Below are 7,109 nucleotides of genomic sequence, written 5' to 3'. Positions count from 1 at the left end.
TGTGACTTACTGATCGGGTTATGACCTACTTAGCTTTAAAGTGAAGCATACGTCTTCCATTAGAGCACCTAAATAAGCCAAGCGGCCATATGTGTCATATTTTAGCAGCTCATCATGCAGTTTTGGGAGTTTGCAGGATCACCGTGAAGAAATACAGGAACAGGATTCACTGTTGTTCCAGAATAGTCGGCTCTCTGGGGAAGCCTGGTATCTGTTAAAACAGATACCGAGTTTGTTGTTGTACCTGCAGGAGGGAGAGAGGATCTGTTTTCAGATGCAACTGTGGGGGAGCTGGAGTCGAGGTTTATTTGTCTTTCATCATAGTCTTAAGTCTGAAGGATTCATCCGAGGTCATTTTGCTACTGATCATCATAATCCCGTAAAACACCTCTGTTACATACCTGGTTCTACCTCCAGCAGTTGCAGGTCCTAGCAAGAAAAACTGTGTTGAGATTTAGGCAAGCAGGCTAAATCCATGTCAAGCGACAGTGACTAGTGTTGGTCAGCTTGGTAACTTTGAGGATCAAGTTTTTGGATTGTATATTAGCCCAAACACACCTGCAGAGTTGACTCATTTGATGGGTTCAAGAAATACAGAGAAGAAACTAATTGCCATAAACTGGAGAGATTTTCCCAATTGAAAATATTTTCATTTTGCTCTAGAATTTATTTATAGTGATGTTCAGACTTTCAGACAGTCTGGCTAAAGGGGAAGAGAGTTGTTGAGAGTTAGGAAACTTTTAGGATCAGGTCAATTTTCAAAATATCAGTTCAACAGTGCTGAATAATTTAGTAAACATTTGTATTCTTTATGTACAGAATTTTTGAGAAAGAAAATAAAAATAACTTAGATAGTAGATCCCAAAAACACCAAATGTGATTTTCTTGATTTGAAAAAATCTCATGTCGGAAAGTTGAATATATTGCAGAATCAATTCTGATGATGATGACAATAGCAGCAAACAACAACCAAGTTTTAATGTGAACAACCAACTTTGGACAAAGTCTGACATTACTTTTGATGCACTTTCAGAAATGGCAAACTATACATTTCATAACCTTAATGTTAAAGTAAACTGCAAAGAGCAGAGATTCCTGAGCTTAATTATAACCATAATATTTTGCTTCAGGATGCTGTTCGTAAATATAAGCAAACTCTTGGAGATTGGGTCTGATGCAAACTGCCAGCATTAGAAAGGATGTTTAAATATTTTGTTAGAGAAACCCCGACGACTTAGAGGGAATTGGCATCGGGGGAACCACAAGGCACCCCTGACCTTCAACCTCTCGATGGGGCTCTTAAAACACAGAGGGCACTCCTGGTTTTAACACAAAGATACATGTAAATGTATAAAGAGGCCATGAGATGATGGGGGAGCTGAGAGAGAGAGGAGCACAGGAAGGCACAGTGTGGCCTTCAATAAGTGTTAATGATAATAAAGACAGACTTAAGAGGCTTTAGGGTCTGTTGGTGGATACCAGCAGGACAAATGAGAGGTTCTGTCTGCCAGCAGCACTCGACTCACCCCAGCTGAGTAAACAACGGGTCACGAGAAAACAAAAACGTGTGAAAAATCCCTCTCATCACAGATAAGTGAGAATATTTGAGTGGTTTATGCCTTTTAAAAAACAACATGCCCTGATCAATAAAGTTTTTATCTGCGTAACTTTACGTACTTCTCTGCGACATGAAAATCAGAGTTGATATATATTGGGGGTATTGCTTTAAAGGTCGATTAACAGATTAGAGGCATCATTCATATGAAGTTACATTTTTTGGGGAAAATAAAGTAAATATAATATCAGGCTAATTGATGCCCCTGTCTTTTACAGAAACACAAAACAGTGATTGTAAAGAAATATAGATTCCAGGTTTCTATAATTTAAATATGACAGATAAATGGAAAATAACATGAAACATGTGCCTTTGTCTGATTTTGACTAAATAAACCTTCATTTTTTCATGGGTCATGCGTTCAGACTGTTTCTTGATTTTGTGCAGTACCTCAGAAAGTTTTCTAAACTTTCATCTGGAATTACATCAAAAGCAACGAAAGCCAGAGAAAATGTGCGGGGATGGAAAGTTTTCTAAAATAAAAATAAAATACCTACGAGCAGGACAACCAGAGTTCTACATATCAAGTTTTATACTGAAACAAAAGTAATGAAAAAGTAAAACATAGAGTGCTTCAATTTTTAAAATGATCATTCAAGCCAAATATAATACTGTTAAAAAAATAAAGACAATAAAAAAAGAGTACTTCCGAACCAATTAGTGTTTGTCACAGTTTGTCCTTGGCCAAATCTCAGCCCAGCTCAGGGCAGATCTTACTGTCAGCTTGTTACTTGAATCTGTACTTTTCTCACATGAACTCAGCTTGTAAGGGATTTCTCAATAGACATCAAGCTGTTGGAACAGCATGTCTCTATTGAGAAATAAATCTTCATGTTGGATGAAAGAACAAACCTTTGTGCCAACTCTTTAAAGCACCGATATAATAAGAGCAGTAAAATTCACCAGAGGACTTTAATATCTTATTTATGAAACATAATAGAACCAAGAGGATGTATTAGATTATAATAGATAAGCAGTGATATTATAATATATTTTTAAATCAGCTGCTGCCTTACAGGTACTTATCAGAATAAATTTCTAGTCAATGTGGCCTGATGGGGCAGTTGATGGACAGGTGGGACCTCACACAGTTATGTTGATGCTGTGAGTAAAACAGATCAAGTAGATAAATTCAGTTTTATTTTCTCTGAAAGCACAGACTTTCTGGAATAGTCATCCCCTCTGGTTGCTCAAGACGTGTTTGATCGGTGTCTCATTTCAAACACTTTAAAAGTTGGGGCATAAACGGGTTTGTGTCCTCTACAAATGAAGACATGGGAAATGACACTGTGTCATAAAGATCCCCCATGCATGAAATGAAAGGTATAAATGTCATCAATTTTAGGCTCTCAAGACAAAGGAAAATAAACGATGTCTTAAGTCTTCCAAGGAAAACAAACCTTTTTGACACAACTTCTACCCTGCAGGTTTTTTTTTCTGTCTGTAGCAACACATATTAAAAGAGAAGCACAAGCAAGCATAGATTTATTTTTCCCTGAAAGTACTTTAGTCATCAGTGATTCGCTGTGACAAAGGATGTCTGTCTTTTACCTTTCGGATAAAATAAAGACAGTACTTTACAACTAACACAAGTGATGTGATTTGTATTGCAAACATACTTATAGAAGATATTTCAGAGAAGACAAAGCCTTCTTATGGCTTATTTTTCAAGCAATGCTTTCTTCTTGGCACTCAATTGTACAGATCAAATTTTTGGAGTGCATAACCAAGAGCTAAGTTGTTATTAATATTATATATTTATTTGTCTATAATTAATCACCCAAAATAATAAAAATAATAATTGTAATCTATCAAACTATCCATATAAAAGAATCAGCGCGTGTCTTTATGTGATAAATACCGGCGAAGCGTGGACTTCAGGATGAGAACAGTATGTTGGGAAATGATTTGCTCTGAAACTATTTCAGTTCTCCATCTTCCTGTTCCTGTGTTTCCTTCTGTGCACTCTCGTCTTCAGCCATGTGATAATAAGAAAGCATTTAAATGGCATCATGCCATTTAACTGTAATGAAATATGCTGACCTTGCTAAATGCAAAGCACTGCAACATTTCCTCCTCTTGTTGCCTGCGAGGTTGCAGTTATTTCATCTTTATGTGCATAAACTTGACATTCATAGTGAATTCCATGAAGACTCATGGCACTGTCAGGTGGACCAAGCTGAACCGAGAAAACTTTTTAAATGAACAGAGGCTTCATTATCGTATGATAAAATGTGGTAAAAAACAATTGAAATTATGGTCAGCTAATAAATATAGGTTATTGTTGAAATACATGTGGACAGAGTGTTCCAAGAATGACTTTGTTTACATTATTAAGATGTGAAGCATTCCTCTGATGCTCTCTACTCTCCCACTTTTGCCTTTCATCATGAATCACTGTTGTCAGCTTGGAGTTTCCCCGCACAATCACTCCGCATAGAGTCATGGCTATCACAAACATGTTGCAAGATAGCAAGACCCCCATTAACCAGAATCATGACTCCCCTCTGGGATATTACCGAGTGAGGGAAAACTTATTCTAAACAATAAAGTAACGTCCTGACAGGAAAACACAGCGAGTTATGTGGAAAAGTCACAATAAAATGGCATGACCTTGAGGACATCTCTCTAAACTTAGTCTGAGAGCAAATGGTAAATGGGTACTGGAGTCATGAGGTCTAACGCGAGAAAGTTGAATTCTTGCAACACTTTCATTAAAAATAATCAAAATGACAAAACAGGACCAAAACTAAAATCAATCTCAACTGAGGACAAACAATAATGATTTGTTATAGAACAATATAAAAGCTGGTCTGGGTCTCTTCTCGCAGTGAAACAGGAAACTGCTTCATCAGGCTTGTGTCAACAAATAGGATAATCAATTTAAAAGGCCAGCTTGGTATATTGGCGACGCTGTTCATTGTGTTCTGTTTACATTGTTTCAAAATACTACAAAAAGAACAACATATCAAATGTGGTGTTGGCGTTTTAGACACTGGTAGTTTCATTGAGCTGTCAGCATTGTAAAAAAATATTTGTGGGTTCAAATGTGGGTTCAAATGAACATATTAAACATAAAAGATGAAACAAAACCCACCAAACTTGCCACATTTAACAAGAAAAACAACAAAAAAGCAAATGAAATTTGAAATCTCAGTTGCAAAAGTTTTGTAAAAAGACTCAAATAGTTCAGCAACAGAAAACAGCAAAAAGAACCAAATTTAATCAGTTAGCTTAAATCAAGTCAGAAAAATCTTAGAATCTAAATTGCACTGAATAAATCAACAGATTTTTTAAAAGTCATCAAAAATTGAAAAAATTGATGTGCTTTTGTAGCCATTTGGAGTAAATTTTATTTACTCTGAAATAAAATGTAATTTAATAAAATTTAATGCTACACGGACTTCTGCACAGCACTTTTGGTGAGTGTGGCTCTGTGGCCAACCTCATCAATTAACGGCCTTTGACAAAGGATGCCAACAGTGCTGAGTGACAACAGTCAGGAAGGAAGGAAAGGGACATGGCTGAGCAGAGCAAAGAACTGAATTTTCCATGGTTGTGTCTCTTGTTTGTATTAAAGTTCAAACTGGTGGCACAGAGGATGTGGTAGAGAATACACAATGCAAAAAAAAAAATGGAGAGGATAAGCTCTCAGTTTATGTAAGTTTCCTACACTTTTTCTTTTCTGCTGGCCTGAAAGTTGAGAGTTTCATTTTTACTCTCCTACACAATGCTTTTACAGGAACAGAAGTGATATTTGAGTGGGTCATATATGTCTGCTAACAGACTCTTGGCTCTCAGGTATGGTACTTTATCTATTCCAGAGTCTTACTTTCGCTTTCCCACCATTGCTCTCCATTTATCTGCACAAGTCTCTCGTGTATAGAGATAGATCCATTGTGCCTGAGTCCAGAAAGCTTCTGGCAAGTATTGTGCAGTTGCATCAAACCCCATAGTAAGGGGGGGTCACTTCATGGCCACAACCTCAGATCCTCTGAGTGTTTGCACAGTAGATTTTGTGCTTGTCCAACTAATTCAATGTACTTTTTATACAACGATAGGACACACGATACAGCTATAATCAGGGCCTGATGTGCAGTAGATTTGCCAAGCCTCTAGTGAAAGTCTAGAAACCAGACTGTACTGGGAGAAAATCTACATTATAGGAAAGCGACTGAGAAGACTTATTATCGCCCTGCATATGTTACCTATGACCTTGGATATGACATTTTATTAAAAGGATTTAGTGTAGCACTTCATATAGTTCTAATGCATGAGGTTGTTTTACAAGATTGGTCATGATCTCCCACATATGATATCTTTATGCAGCTGGAAATACTTCTGAGTGAGCAAATGGAAAGGGGGGAGTCTCAGAAGACATTAGTGTGTTTGATTTGCTCAACTTCTGAGATTAGATAATCAAGTGCAAGCATTTTCTTACCTCAGTCAGTTTTACAAAACTCTGCAAGTGTAAATAACAACTGCAGGCAACTTGCTAGCAGGGAAACCGTGACCCTGTCTTTGCCTTTCAGCCACTGGATAGAGCAGAAAAACCAACAAAGCTTTCCAGCAATCTTCTGGATCTCAGCTGCGTACCCAGTGAGTCAGTGTGCTTCTGGCTCTCGGAGTGGGGTGTGTTTTCAATCATGCTGAGTGAGGACAGGGGCCAACTTATTGAGGATAAAGGGTACGTGTGGCAGAAGGGGAAAGGGGAAAGAAATGAGACTCACAAAGCTTTAGTCTAATTTATGACCCCCAGATGGGGGTTTAGTTCTAACACCTTGGCCTGAGGAACCTTTTTGCCCGATGATATTGGCCTTCCATGGAGTAAATCAACTAATCTAATCTTTTCTGCATTCAGTGGTGCCCCGTGCAGAATGTTATCCTGACTACAATCCATGCACCTGCTGTAAATCACATCGGATAGAATGGACAGGCGGACAGAAAGAGTGGACAAAAAACCCCACTGAGACAAAAACTCCCTCAGGGACTCAAACAGCTTCGTCTTGTATAACTGCACTGTTTCTTTGGAGTATTTTTGGGCAGAGACAAAGATTTAGTGCATGTCTGAAACCTTTCTTATGAAGAAAATGCCAATGTCAGCTGAGAGTTGAGATTAGTGCAGTAAGGCTGTAGGGCATATTGGTTAACACTGCCTGCTTGGGGCAACACTTCATACACTTTCCTGTATAAAGTTTTCATTTGTGTCACTTTATGTGCAGAATGGGGTGTAACCTCTCATTCCTAATGCTAAATATTCTAACCTACTAATTTAAAAATATATATTAAAGAAAAAAAGCTAGGAAAAAAATGGCTGTTTGTTCTTTATTCTGTTTATAATCTACAGTGGTTGGGGATTACCCAAACCCAGACAGAAGGCAACCAAAATCAAAGTGAAGTGGTATAATTATTGAAAAAAGAGAATCGATTTAACAAAACGGCAAGTGAGACTGAGAGGAAAAACAACAACAAGCAGACCATCAAGACTGCAACA

Source organism: Poecilia reticulata, chromosome 15, assembly GCF_904066995.2.
Source record: "Poecilia reticulata chromosome 15, P_reticulata-male-v2, whole genome shotgun sequence".
Taxonomy (NCBI): Eukaryota; Metazoa; Chordata; class Actinopteri; order Cyprinodontiformes; family Poeciliidae; genus Poecilia; species Poecilia reticulata.
Note: the sequence above shows the minus strand (reverse complement) of the source record.